Source organism: Equus przewalskii, chromosome 12 (genome assembly GCF_037783145.1).
Source record: "Equus przewalskii isolate Varuska chromosome 12, EquPr2, whole genome shotgun sequence".
Taxonomy (NCBI): domain Eukaryota; kingdom Metazoa; phylum Chordata; class Mammalia; order Perissodactyla; family Equidae; genus Equus; species Equus przewalskii.
The window spans coordinates 12,098,735-12,113,904 of record NC_091842.1 but is presented as its reverse complement, the minus strand read 5'-3'; the positions used below and the strand labels follow the sequence as shown (position 1 = coordinate 12,113,904).

The 15,170-nt window shown below is 42.0% G+C and overlaps 1 long non-coding RNA gene across 1 annotated transcript; it reads left to right on the top strand.

Annotated features, from left to right (window-relative positions):
- Positions 1–761: 761 nt before the first annotated feature.
- On the top strand, positions 762–14,394 carry LOC103556004 (uncharacterized). The gene is made up of 4 exons (XR_546100.2): positions 762–1,114; positions 12,709–12,884; positions 13,486–13,513; positions 13,939–14,394. It is a non-coding gene; the product is annotated as an uncharacterized lncRNA (long non-coding RNA).
- The last annotated feature ends 776 nt before the right edge of the window (positions 14,395–15,170 follow it).

The following is a 15,170-nucleotide window of genomic DNA, read 5'->3' as shown; positions in this document are numbered from 1 at the left end:
TGTTGTTTGGCATATTTTTATGAGTATGTTTTTAAAGCAAATTCTTAGCAGCAAAATGATCACATCAAAGGATCGGTTCACCTAAAATTGTGATCCACATGACCAACTGGCCCTCCACAAAGATTGTACCGCTGTACACACAGGCTATGAAAATGCCTGTTTCCTCCACACCTGCCCAGTTTCCGTGAAAAGTAGCCGTTTTTTTGTAGCAGTTCTGATAGGCACATTCTGAACAAAGTTGGGCATCTTTTTATTAGTCATTTACATTTATGTTTCTGCAGACAACATTCATGTTGTTTGCATTTTCACAATTAGGTCCTTGGCTGTTTTTCCTTATTCTCTTGTGTGAATACACTGTAACAAGTGAAAGAAATTCACCTTTCCTTACGTGTATTACAAATATATCCCCGGTTTGCCTTTTGACTGTGACATTTCTTTGTGTTGCTGTTATATTCAAGTTCCGTTTTTACGTGGTCAAAGTTACCTGTGTTTTTCTTTATGTCCTCGGTGTTATAGATGGTCGGAAAAGCCTCCCCCACACCATGATAGAGACAGATCCACAGATGTAGCGATAGATGTGTGCGTATACATACACACGCGTGTTCTCCCCACAACAAGATTTCTAGCTGTCTCTCTCTGCCGTCTCCCGTGCTGCTCGGGCGGCCTGGGCTTTCCGTTGCACGGTCCCTTTAGGCTGGCCCTCGGGCCGCCAGGTGGGCCGGATGCGTCACCTGGGGCATCCTTTCCCGCTGCCCCGCTCTGGGGCCGCCTCCCGGGACTCGCCGGGCGCGGGCTCAGGGCGCCGCCGGCAGAGCCCGCGAGCTCGTCACTTCCCTTGCATCCCCGGGCCACGGTTCCCAGGCGGGGCGGAAGTCCTCCTCCGCCCTGCACCGGAGCCGGCCCTTCCCGCAGGCTCTCGTCCCGGCTTATCCGGGTCATCGGTGGCCCGGGGCCCGCCGGCGCGGAGCGTCCCTGGAAAGCTCCGAGGCACGTGGCGAAGGAGTGTTGTGAAGCGCTTAGGTGCTGGGTGCGGAGGTGGGAGAAAGGGCCGACGACGCTCCACACCCCGCTGCAGGCTCGGCCGCTCCCAGCCGGCGGGGAAATCCCCGTCTAGGTAGGGATTTCCCTTTCTTTACGGTTTGCAGACAGAACGTAAACAGCTGAGAACAAAAGCCCCGTGGGTCCATCTGACGTTTCTGTTTCTCGTTCTGAGCCGTGGCTGGGTGAATGCGTGCTCTGGTTTGATAGTGCAGTCTCTGGAAGCTTGCTTGGGAGTGAACCTGCTCATCTCCCCTGGTCCTGTTGAGCCAGAATGACCTAAATCCTGAAAAAGCTTTCCCTTTAACGTGCTCTTCCAGGCTTTCTAACTAGTCCAAGAAAAAGTCTCGGTTGGGTATGGATTTTGTTTTTGTTTTCCTGTAATAAAGTATGTATAACCTAAAATTTACCATTTTAACCTTTTTTTTTTTTTTTTTTTGAGGAAGATTAGCCCTGAGCTAACATCTGCTGCCAATCCTCCTCTTTTTGCTGAGGAACACCAGCCCTGACCTCACATCCGTGCCCATCTTCCTCTACTTTACATGTGGGACGCCTACCACAGCATGGCTTTTGCCAAGCGATGCTATGTCCACAGCCGGAGCTGAACCGGCAAACCCGGGGCCACTGAGCAGCAGAATGTGCGAACTTGACCGCTGCGCCACCAGGCCAGCCCCGTAACCATTTTTAAGTGTATAATTCAGTGATATTAAGTACATTCACCATGTTGTGTAACCATCACCACTACCTATAATGATATTTTCAGAACTTTGTCATCACCCAAACAAAAACTATCCATGAAGGAGTAACTCCCCATTTTCTTCTCACCCCAGCTCCTGGTAACCTCCATTCTACTGTCTGTCTTTGTGAACTTGCCTCTTCCCACTTTCATAAAAGTGGAATCATACAATATTTGTCCTTTTGTGAATAGCATATTTCATTTACCATGTTTTCCATGTTACATGTTGTACATGTATCAGAAATTCATTCATTTTTATGGCTGAATAGTATTCCATTGTGTGTATATATGGAATTTTGTTTATCGGTTCATCTGTTAGGTCATTTCCACCTTGTGGCTATTGTGAATAACGCTGCTAGAAACATTCGAGTATGGGATCTATTTGAGTCCGTGTTTTCATTTCTTTTAGCTGTATACCTACAAGTGGAATTGTTGGGTCGTGTGGTAGTTCTGTTTAACTTTTCCAGGAGCCACCAAACTGTTTCCCACATTTTATGCTGCATGCCATTTGACATTCCCACTAGGGATGCTCGGGGGTTCTCGGGTTCGGAACAAGCCCCCTCAAGATGTGCACGTGGACTATTTTGAGCTAAAGACAATTGAGACCCTGTGGGCTCAAGAGAAACTTTTCCCTCTCCCTTAAAGAATTTAAATTGGGGGCCTTGCCCATAAAAAGAGTTATTACCAGAAATAAATTTTTATGACCTATCTGTATGGCACAGCAAGCCTCTGATTACTGCACATTTGTTTTTCTTATCATCTCGTGAATTACTCTCCTCCCCTCTGCAGCCTCAGCCCCTGTGCCGTTCTTAGCTCAAGATGGCGTATATAGCTCATTTTACCCTTCAGTCTGTGAAACTCTCATGCATCTGGGGTCCCTGTACAAAGGAAATTAAATTTGAGTTTCTCCTATTAATCTGTCTCATGTCAATTTCATTCTTAAACCGCCCAGAAGAACTTAGAAAGGCAGAGGGAAATTTCTTCTTCCCCCGCAGTTCCAGTTTCTCCACATCCTCACTAGCACTTGTTATTTCCCATTTTGTTAGCGTGTGTGCGTGTGTACGTGTTTAATAACAGCCCTCCTAGTGGGTGTGAAGTGCATTGTGGTGGTTTGGATTTGGATTTCCCTGATGACTAATGAAGCTGTGCATCTTTTCGTGGACTTATTGGCCATTTCTTTGCAGACATTGAGTCCTTGGTCCATTTTTCAGTTGGGTTGTCTGTCTCTTTTGTCCTTGAGGTATCGTAGTAGGTGTTTTTGGTTTCTTTGGTGAGGAAGATTTGCTCTGAGCTGACATTCATGCCAACCTTGCTCTGTTTTTTAGTACGTGGGCCTCCAGCCCAGCGTGGCCGCTAACAGAGGGGTGTAGGTCTGCACCCGGAACCAACCCCAGGCCCCTGAGGCAGAGAGTGCCAAACTTTAACCACTAGGCTATCAGGGCTGGCTCCCTGTTTTTTTTTAAATTATTTTATTGAGGTCATAATGGTTTAACCTTGTGTAATTTCAGGTGTACATTGTTATTTATCAGTTTCTGTATAGACTACATCATGCTCACCACCAATAGTCTAGTTTTTATCTGTCACCATATGTATGTGCGCCTTTACCCCTTTTGCCCATCACCCAACCCCCTTCCCCTCTTCATTTTCCTATTTTTTTATTTACTTGCCAGTGCTTTTGGTATCATATTTAAGAAACTATTGCTAAATCTCAGATCATAAGGATATTCCTCTATGTTTTCTTCTAAGAATTTTATAGTTGTAGCTCTTAAATTTAGATCTGATCTATTTCGAGTTCATTTTTATCTCTGGTATAAGGCAGGGGTCTAATTTCATTCTCATGCATATGAAAATCCAGTTTCCCAGCACCATTTGTCGACAAGATTGCCCTTTCCTCCTTGAATGACTTTAGTGCCCTTTTCAAAAATCAGTTGAGCACATATGTGAGAGTTTATCTCCGAGCTTTCTGTTCTGTTCCATTGGCCTGTATGTCTGTCCTTCTGCCAGGACCACACTGTTTTGATTACTGTAATTTTGTAGTAAGTTTTGAAATTCAGTAGTGTGCGTCCTCCAGCTTGTGCTTCTTTTTCAAGATTGTTTTGGCTATTTGGAATCCCTTGAGATTCCATATGAATTTTAGGATAGATTTTTCTATTTCTGCAAAAAAACTCCATTGGGATTTTGATAGGGATTGTGTTGAATCTGTGTGTCCCTTTGGGTAGTATTGTCATCTCAACAGTATTAACTCTTCCAGTTCAGGTATTTAATTCTTTCAGCAATATTTTGAAGTTTTCAACATACAAAACTTTTATCTCCTTGGTTAAATTTATTCCTAAGTATTTTATTCTTTGGTTGCCATGGTAAATGGAATTGTTTTCTTAATTTCCTTTTCAGATTATTCATTTCTAGCATATAGAAATGTAATAGAGGCCAGCCCGGGGGCACAGTGGTTAAGTTCTCATGTTCCCCTGTGGCAGCCCTGGGTTCGCCAGTTTGGATCCCGGCTGTGGACCTACAGACTGCTTGTCATGCCATGCTGTGATAGGCGTCCCACATATAAAGTAGAGGAAGATGGGCAAGGATGTTAGCTCAGGGCCAATCTTCCTCAGCAAAAAGAAGAGGATTGGCAGCAGATGTTAGCTCAGGGCTAACATTCCTAAAAAAAAACAGAAAGAAAGAAATGCAACTGATTTTTATGTGTTGTGGACCCTGCAACTTTAATGAATTCATTTATTAGTTCTAACAGGTTTTTGGGGATTCTTTAGGGCTTTCTACATAAAATATTGTTCCTATCCAATTCTGATGCCTTTTATTTCTCTCTTGCTTATTGCTCAGGCGGGAGTTTCCAGTACCGTGTGGACTGTAAGTGCTGAAACTGGGCATCCTTGATTCGTTCCTGATCTTAGGGGAAGAGCCTTCAGTCTTTCACCGTTGAGTAGGACGTCTGCTGTGGGTTTTTCATAAGTGGCCTTTTTCATGTTGAGAAAGCTCTTTTGTATTCCTAGTTTGTTACATGTTTTTCAGAGTGTTGGATTTTTTCCAATTATTTTTCTGCCTTAGTTGAGGTAATCATGGTTTTTTCCCTTCCTTCTATTAATGCTGTGTATTATTTGATTTTTGTATATTGAACCACCCTTCCATTCAGGGATAAATTCCACTTGGTCATAGTGTCTAATCCTTTCAATATGCTGCTGAAGTCAGTTTGCTAGTATTTTGTTGAAGGTTTTGTTGTTTTTTTTAACATTTTACTTTTCCTTTCTCTCCCAAAGCCCCCTGGCACATAATTGTGCATTCCTAGTTGTGGGTCCTTCTGGTTGTGGCATGTGGGACGCTGCCTCAATGTGGCCTGATGAGCAGTGCCATGTCCGGACCCAGGATCCGAACTGGCAAAACCCTGGGCCGCCGAAGTGGAGCGCACAAACTTAACCACTCAGCCACGGGGCTGGCCCAAGGATTTTTGCATTTATATTATATTCATAAGGGATATTGGCCTTCAATTTCCTTTTCTTGCATTGTTTTTTGTCTGGCTTTGATATCAGGATAATGCTGGTCTCATAGAATGAGTTAGGAGGTATTCCCAGGCAAGTCCTGGTGGCCTAATGGTTGAGTTTGGCACACTCTTCTTCAGCAGTCTGGGTTCGGTTCCTGGGTGCAGACCTACACCACTTGTCAGCAGCCAGGCTGTGGCAGCAACCCACATACAAAATAGAGGAAGACTGGCATAGATGTTAGCTCAGGGCGAATCTTCCTCTGCAAATAAAAAAAAGGAGGTATTCCCTCCTCTTCAATGTCTTGGAGGAGTTTGAGAAGGATTGGTGTTAATTCTTCTTTAAATGCTTGGTAGAACTCACCTGTGAAGGCATCTGGTCCTGAGATTTCCTATGTTGGGAGGTTTCTTTTTCTTTTTCTTTTTTCTTTTGAGGAAGATTAGCCCCTGAGCTAGCATCTGGGGCCAATCCTCCTCTTTTCTGCTGAGGAAGACTGGCCCTGAGCTAACATCCATGCCCATCTTCCTCTACTTTATATGTGGGATGCCTGCTACAGCAATGGCTTGCCTAGCGGTGCCATGTCCATACCCAGGATCTGAACTGGCAAACCCAAGGCTGCCAAAGCAGAATGTGCACACTTAACCGCTGTGCCACCGGGCCGGCCCCGTGTTGGGAGGTTTCTGATTTCTGATTTCAATCTTCTTCCTTGTCATAGGTCTGTCGAGACTTTGTTTTTCTTTTTGAGTCACTGTTGGTAGATTGTGTGTTTTTAGAAACTTGTCCATTTCATCTAGATAATGCAATTTGTTGGCATACAGTTGTTCATAGTCTTCTTTTATAACCCTTTCTATTTCTGTAGAGTTGGTAGTAATGTCTCTACAATCATTTCTGATTTTAGTAATTTGAGTCCTCTTTTTTTTTTTAGTAATCTAGCTAAAGATTTGTCAATTTTGTTGATCTTTTCAAAGAACCAACTCTTGGTTTCATTGATTTTTCTCTGTTCTTTTTCTGTTCTCTATTTTGCTTAACTCTGCTCTATTCTTCAATATCTCCTTCCTTCTGCCAGCCTTGGGTTTAATTTGCCCTTCTTTTTCTAGTCCCTTAAGCCTTACAGTTAGGTTATAGATATGAGATTTTTTTCTTTTTTTAAATATTGATATTTACAGCTATAAATTTTCCTCTTAGCCCTGCTTTTACTGCATCCCATTAGTTTTTTTGTTTTGGGGGTTTTTTTGGCTGAGAAGGATTTGCCCTGAGTAACATCTGTTGCCAGTCCTCCTGTTTTTTTTGCTTGAGGAAGATTAGACTGGAGCTACCATCTGTACAATCTTCCTCCATTAGTTTTAGTATGTTGTGTTTTATTTTCATTCATCTCAAGATATTTTCTAATTTCCCTTATGATTTCTTGTTTGACTTATTGATTGTTTAAGAATATGTTATTTAATATCCATGTATTTGTGAATTTTCCCATTTTCCTTCTGTAATTGATTCTAGTTTCATTACATTGTGATCAGGAAAGAAACTTTGATGATTTCAGTCTTTTTAAATTTATTGAGACTTGTTTTGTGGCCTAACACATGATCTGACCTCAGGAATGATCCATGTTTACTTGAGAAAAATGTGTATTCTGCTGTTGTTGGGTGAAGCACTGTTTATGTCTCTTTGGTCTGATTGATTTATAAGTTGTTTGAGTCCTCTGTTTCCTTATTGATCTTCTCTCTGGTTGTTCTGTCAATTATTGGAAGTGAAGTACTGAAGTCTCCAACTATTATTGAATAGTCTATTTTTCCCTTCAATTCTGACAATTTTTGCTTCATATATTTTGAGGGCTCGGTTGTTAGGTGTGTTTATGTTTCTAATTGTTAGATCTTCTTGATGAATTGGAACTTTTGACAATATATAATATCCTTCTTTGTCTCTTTTAACCTGTTTTGCCTTAGAGTCTGTTCTGTCTAACAATGATATAGCCACCCCAGCTCTCTTTCAGTTACTATTTGCATGGAATGTCTTTTTCCACCCTTTTATTTTCAACCTCTTTGTGTCTTTTTTTTTTTTTTTTGGAGGAAGATTAGCCCTGAGCTAACATCTGCTGCCAATCCTCCTCTTTTTGCTGAGGAAGGCTGGCCCTGAGCTAACATCCATGCCCATCTTCCTCTGCTTGATATGTGGGGCGCCTACCACAACATGGCTTGCCAAGTGGTGCCATGTCCACATCTGGGATCCAAACTGGTGAACCCCGGGCCACCGAGGTGGAATGTGTGCACTTAACTGCTGCGCCACTGGGCCAGCCCCTCTTTGTGTCTTTTTATCTAGTGACAGCATATAGATGGATCATATTTTTTTAAAATCCATTCTGCCATTCTCTTTTAATTAGAGAATTTATCAATTGTCAGGTAAGGTATTTACTGATAAGAATTTACTTCTACCATGTATCTGTTTTCTGTATGTCTTACATGCTTTTTGTTCATTGATAACTCCATTACTGCCTTTTTTGTATTTAGTTGAATTTTTGTAGTGTACCATTTTGATTTCCTAGTTTTCATTTCTATATATTTTTTAGTTATTTCCTTTGTGGTCACCTTGGGGATTACAGTTCACTTCTTAAGCTTGTAACAACTGAGTTTGAATAACGCCGACTCAGTTTGAATAGTGGAAAAGCTGCTCTTATGCCTCTCTGAACCTCCCCTTTATTGTTATGTCAGAGATTATGTCTTAATACATTGTGTACCCATTGACACGGATTTGTAATTATTTTCTTATGCATTTTCCTTTTAAATCATATAGGAAAAAAAGAGGAGTTACAAAGAAAGAGTACCATGATACTGGCTTTTGTATTTACCTAAGTAGTTACCTTTACCAGTCTTTTTTATTTCTTCTTATGACTTCAACTCACTGTCTAGACCTTTCATTTCAGCCTGAAGGACCCCCTTTATCCTTTCTTATAAAACGGATATACTGTAGTGAACTCCCCAGCTTCTGTTTAGCTGGAAATATCTTCATATTTCCATTATTCTTAAAGGATAGTTTTACTGGATATCGAATTCTTGATTGATAGGGTTTTTGTTCTTTCAAGACTTTATATATGTCATCCTGCTGCCTTCTGCCTACCATGGTTTCTGATGAGAAATTAGCAATTAATCTCATTGAGGATCCTTTGTACATGACAAAGTTGCTTTTCTCTTGCTGCTTTCAAGATCCCATCTTTGTGTTGGGTTTGACAATTTCATTATAATGTGTATATATATAACACGTATAATGTATGGATTTCTTTGGGTTTTTTCTGCTTGGGATTCATGGGTTTCTTGAATGTGTGTACTTGTATCTTTCATCAGGTATGGGAAATTTTCAGCCATTATTTCTTCAAATATTTTTTCTGCCTCTTTCTCTTTTTTCCTTCTAACTTCCATAATGTGTTTCTTGTTACTCTTGATGGTGTCCCACAAGTTCCTCAGGCTCTGCTAATTTTTTGCATTCTTTTTGAATTTCGTTTCTCAGATTGGTTTATTTTAATTGCCTTATCTTCAAATTTGCTGATTTCTTCCAGCTCAAATTTACTGTTAAGCCCCTCTAGTGAATTATTTTTTTTTCTGACGAAGATTGGCCCTGAGCTAACATCTGTGCCGGTCTTCCTCTACTTTTATGTGGGTTGCCACCACAGCATGGCAGCTGACAGGTGCTGTAGGTCTGCGCCTAAGAACCGATTCTAGGCCGCCGAAGCAGAGCACACCCAACTTAACCACTAGGCCATGGGGCCGGCCCCTATTTGGTTGCTTTTGATAATTTCTCTCTATTGATATTCTCATTTTGTTCATACATTGTTTTCCTGATTTCTTTTAGTTCTTTGTCCATGGTTTCCTTTAGCTCATTGTGCATATTTAAAATAGTTGCTTTAATATCTTTGACAAGTAATTCCAATGCCCTGGCTTCCTCAGGGATGGTTTCTGTCAAATTCTTTTTTCCCTGTGAATGGGACATACATTCCTGTTTCTTTGTATGCTTTTTAATTTTTGGTTGCGAAGTGGACATTCCAAATATTATGATGTAATAGCTCTAGAAATCTGGTTCTCTCACTCCTTGGGGATTGCTGATGTTGCATGTTGAGGGCTGGAACCCTCCTTTTGTGTCTTTTCCAAACTCTTGTCATAAAGTGTGTATTCCTTATTGCATGTGGTCACCAAAGTTTCTATTCCATCATCTCTGCAGTCAGCCAGTGACCTAGAAAGAGTCCCCAAAAAAGGTTCTGATCCCTTAAATCCTCCAGCAGATACTTCTGGGGAAGCTGCTGCAGCCCAAGGGGGCAAAACCAAGACAAGTGACCACACCCTCCCCTCGGGGAACCACCAGACCAGCCCAGACACACAGCCCCAAAGTGCTGAAGGACAAGAGCCCCACTGCGCATCCTGGCACCAGTGCAGCCACTGCAGGAACCTGGCTGCTGCCCCCGCAGTCCCAGTGGGGCTGAGGAATGAGCAGTGGAATCGTTATGAAACAGCAGCAGCCTCTCCACTCTCCTGGTCATTGTCAGTGATCAGGTTTCAGAGTTCTGAAACAGTCAACCACAATCCTCTTTCCAGCTCAGAGTCTGCTTTGGTGGAGGAGAGACTGACCCCTAAAGCTTCCTACTTGAGCATCTTGTGTGATGCCAGAATGGGTTTTTTTTTTTTCGTGAGGAAGATTGTTACTGAGCTAACATCTGGGCCAGTCTTCCTCTATTTTGTATGTGGGATGCTGCCACAGCATGGCTTGGTAGGCGATGTGGGTCCACACCCAGGATCCGAAGCGGTGAACCTCTGCCAAAGCAGACTGCATGAACTTAACTGCTGCGCCACGGGGCCAGCCCTGGTTTTCTGGGGCTTTTTTTGTCATAGGAATTTTTAATTTTTTTCCCAGATTTATTGATATATAATTGAAATATGACATGATATAAGTTTATGGTGTACAACGTGATGATTTGTTATACATATATATATTTCAAAATGATTACCACAATAAGAATAGTTAACACATCCATCACCTCACACAGTTACCTTTTGTGTGTGTGTGTGGTGAGAATGGAAAGGATTTTTTAAAATCAACTTAAATACACCTATTTTAAGAGTATAGTTCTTTGAGTTTTGACAAATATATAATGACCATTGTCATCAAAATATAGACCATTTGTAGCACCCCAAAAAGCTGACTTGTGCTCCTTCTCATTCATCCTTACCACTTACCCCCAGCCCCAGGCAGCCCTGGGTCCTTTCTGTCATGTAGATTAAATTTGTTGGGGGCCGGCCTGGTGGCGCAGCAGTTAGGTGCACACATTCTGCTTCGGCGACCTGGGGTTTGCCAGTTCGGATCCTGGGTGCAGACATGGCACTGCTTGGCAAGCCATGCTGTGGTAGGCGTCCCACATATAAAGTAGAGGATGGGCATGGATGTTAGCTCAGGGCCAGTCTTCCTCAGCAGAAAAGAGGAAGATTGGCAGCAAATGCTAGCTCAGGGGCTAATCTTCCTTAAAAAAAAAAAAAAATTTGTAGCTCCTGGCATTTCATATAAATGAAGTCACATGACATGTGGTCTTTTGTGTCTGTCTTCTGTCACTCAGCACAGTGTTTTTGATATTCATTTACATTGTTGTCTTTAGTAATTTTTTATCATTTTTTTTTGGTTTTTGTTTTTTTTGCTGAGTAGAATTCTATTATATAGATATGTCACAACTTATTTATCCCTTCGTTTGTTGATAAACATTTGGGTTATTTCCAGTTTGGGGATATAAAGCTGCTATGAATATTTTTGTATGTATATTTTCATTTTTCTTGGTTAAATGCCTAGAAGTGGAATTGCTAGGTTTTATGGTAAGTAATTTTATAAGAAACTGACAGACTGTTCCAAAGTGGGTGCACCATTCACATTCACACCTTTCCCCACTGACTTACCCTGGCACCCTTGTCAAAAGTTGGTTGTCCATACATGTGTGCACTATTTCTGGATGCTCTGTTCTAGTCCAGTGATCTGTATGTCTATCTGATTTTTCCATGTGAGGTAGTGATGTAAAATTTCCTTATTAAATATATAAATGGACTTAATTTTTAAAAGCTAAGTCTTTATATATATAAATTTACATAATTAGGGCCTGCCCAGTGGCACAGCAGTTAAGTTCGCACTTTCCACTTTGGCAGCCTAGGGCTCGCCAGTTCGGATCCCAGGTGCGGACCTACGCCCTGCTTGTCAAGCCATGCTGTGGTAGGCATCCCAGATAGAAAGTAGAGGAAGATGGGCATGGATGTTAGCTCAGGGCCAGGCTTCTTCCAAAATAAAATTAAAAATTAAAATTTACATAATTATTGTGAATTATAATGTTTATAATACACTTTTGTTTCTATTATGTTACATTTATATAATGTATTTATATTATATTATAAATGTAATTTATATTTTATATAACTATTTCATATAATATTTATATATAAATCTGTGTAATTGGTATACAGATATTGCAAAAATTATAAAGACTGAATGCAAATACCTGAAAAGTTTTAGGGCAAAAGCACGCCCTACATAGTAGTAGTTAGTTCTCAGGGTGCTTTCCTTGGTGGCCTGTCTTAGTGGTCATCGCCTTTCTCAAGTATTACTCTGCCTCATTGTACACTTTTTTTTTCAGATTGGCACCTGTGCTAACGTCTGTTGCCAATCTTTTTTCTCCTTCTTCTTCTCCCCAACGCCCCTTAGTACATAGTTGTATATTCTAGTTGTAGGTCCTTCTAGGTCTGCTGTGTGGGACGCTGCCTCAGCATGGCCTGATGAGCAGTGCTAGGTCCACGCCCAGGATCTGAACTGGTGAAATCCCAGGCTGCCAAAGTGGAATGCGCAAACTTAACCATTTGACCACGGGGCCCACTCCTCTGTACACTTTTTACAAACTTTGGCAGAGTCTAAATGACACTTGTTTCAAGAAATTTTCTGTAGCTGGGGACAAATATTTGCAAATAAGTAGATTTACCTTAGCATTCTTCATGATAGCAGAAAAGTAAAAACAATCAAAATGCTCAACAATAGGCAATAGATAAAATAAAGTTGATGCATCTGTATTATGAGATAAAATGCGGCAATTTTAAAAATCAGGATTCTGAAACAAACTGTAATGACTTGGAAAATGTTCACACCATATGTTGGGCAACTACAAGCAGGCTATAATGTGATATGTCAGTTTTATTAAGATACACACATAAAAAATAAGATTGGAAGAAACATACCTGAATGTGTGGAATTATTATGATTGTTTTTCAGTTGTCTTTTGTGTGTTTGAATCCTCTAATTTTTCCACAGTGAGAATGTTTTATTTTATTTTACTTATTTATTTATTTTTTAAAGATTGGCACCTGGGCTAACAACTGTTGCCAATCTTTTTTTTTTTTTTTCCTGCTTTATCTCCCCAAATCCCACCCTGTACACAGTTGTATATCTTAGTTGCAGGTCCTTCTAGTTGTGGGATGTGGGATGCTGCCTCAACGTGGCCTGATGAGCGGTGCCATGTCCGCGCCCAGGATCCGAACCCCGGACCGCAGCAGCGGAGCGCGCAAACTTAACCACTCGGCCACGGAGCTGGCCCCAGAGAATGTTTTATCTTATAGTTGGAAAAAATGGTAAAGGCCTCTGCGAGTTCTCCATTGATATGTGATTTCTCCCTTCTGTGGAATTTTATAGCTTTTTATAAATCTCTTAGGACACTTATCACATTCTAGCTTGTATTATAAATATTGGTGTACCTCTCTTATCTTATTTTTTCGATTCTAATTGCTTGAGAACAGAGATCTCATCTCATTCATTTTTAATCCCCAGTCCTGGCACAATGCAAGTGCCTGTCACCTGACAGGTGCTGATAAAACAAATATGAGTCAGCCAATTGTTGCCAATCAGGAACATAGGTCCCTTGTCATCAGATTTTCTGATTAAGAGAAGCCAGAAATCTGGATTTTGGTCTAACTCTCCTGATTTTTAATGATATAAATATTCAGAGTTCAAAGAGAAAAATTCAATAAATATGAGAGGAAGATGGACACAAATATTAGCTCAGGGCCAGTCTTCCTCAGCAGAAAAGAGGAGGATTGGCAGCAGATGTTAGCTCAGGGCTAATCCTCCTCAAAAAAAAGAGAAAAGAAAAGAAAGAAGTAGAACAGAAGCCCCTGGGCCCCGCTGGCAGTCACGCCCCCATGGTAACCTCCGCCCTGACTTCCTTTCCCACAGGTCCTGTGTGCCTCTTTTTGGACCTGAGGTAAATGGAATCATAATGCGTATGTACTCTTCTGGATCCTTTTTCCTCACTCAGTGTTATGTTTATGACATTCATCTGTGTTGTTATGAGTGGCAGTAATTTGGTTTCATCATATTTCGATGACAGGTTTAATCCTTATGAAAACGTAAAGTAAAATACAGGTACTAATTTCTAAATTGCATTGTTCTGGGTGGTACCATGAAGTAAGTAAATATGTAGCACAGTTTTATCTGTTCTACCAGTGAATTGGAAAAGAAGGAGAAAACAGGGAACATTTGGCCCCAAATAAAACGTTATACTTTGTTTTCAAGAAAGGTACAATTATCTCTGAGCTATTTCCTGACATGTTGCAGGCAGACATAGGAAATGAAAGATTTTTTAAAAATCTGACTGGGAAAGTTCACTCTTTCAAAATCAGTTTTCAGAAAACGAAATGGACAAAACTTCTTCATGACGAACATCTGGACCCTTACCCACGGTGTTCTAGGCACCACAGAGCCTTCCAGTGGGTAACCGACAAACCGAACGGCTCCCTCCACGTGGCGGCCCATCCTCCAAGCTCAAACTCTGGCAAAAAAGCAAGCAGTGCCTGCATAAACCTAGTGAATAAATGACCCAGATTTTTTTTCAAAGATTTTATTATTCCTTTTTCTCCCCAAAGCTCCCCAGTACATGGTTATGTATTTCTAGTTGTGGGTCCTTCTAGTTGTGGCATGTGGGATGCCGCCTCAGCATGGCTTGATGAACAGTGCCATGTCCTTGCCCAGGATCCGAACAGGCAAAACCCTGGGCCGCCGAAGCGGAGCGCCCGAACTTAACCACTCGGCCACAGGGCTGGCCCCTCACCCAGATTTTTATAATAAAATACAAAACAAGAAGCCCACCAAAGAACTATAAGTCCATTGGCTGAACGAATCAGAGGATCCGGGGCTGGCTGCCTTTGAGATGGGGTGTGCTGAGGGCCTATGGATTCATCCTGGGTGGGTGGGGGTGGGGCAGGGGGAGAGGAAATGGTGGCATCCACTGCACATGCTGGTGCATGCTGGTGCAGATGGCAGAGAGGAGGAAAGGCAGGTGGACGCATCCATCCACTCATGTTTCCTTCCGGGATGCTGCCCACTCTGGGAGCTCTGCTCCTGTCCGAGCTCTCTGAAGGCGGGGACTGAACTTCACCCCCTAGGAACACTAGCACAGTACCCACGGCGCAGCAGGCGTTTGGTGTTTGTTGACTGAGTGAGTGAAGGTAAAGAGGACAGACTTTGAAGCCTTAGACTTAACTCTGCCACGTCTCACCTTTGACGTCATTGCCTAAACTCTCTGAGCTGCATTTTCCTCATCTGCGAGGTGGGGAGAATAACATCTACTTCTCTGTGAGAATTTATTTAGGCCTGCTATGTTGCCTAACAGGCATTCAAGGAATGTTTCGTTGCTATGTTTGAGAGCATGTGCTAGGTGCTTCGGGGGACGCAGAGAGAAATACGGCAGTGTCGTGGATGACCTCGCGGAGCTTATGGACTTGTGGGAGGACTGAGCAGCAGAGAGGGTATAGTACAGTATGACTAGTGCAGCCATCATGAGCGCCCAGAGGAGGGGGGAAGGGACGCGAGTCAGGCTTTGAGGATTCACGAACTTTCCTAGCAAAGAAGGTGGGGATGGA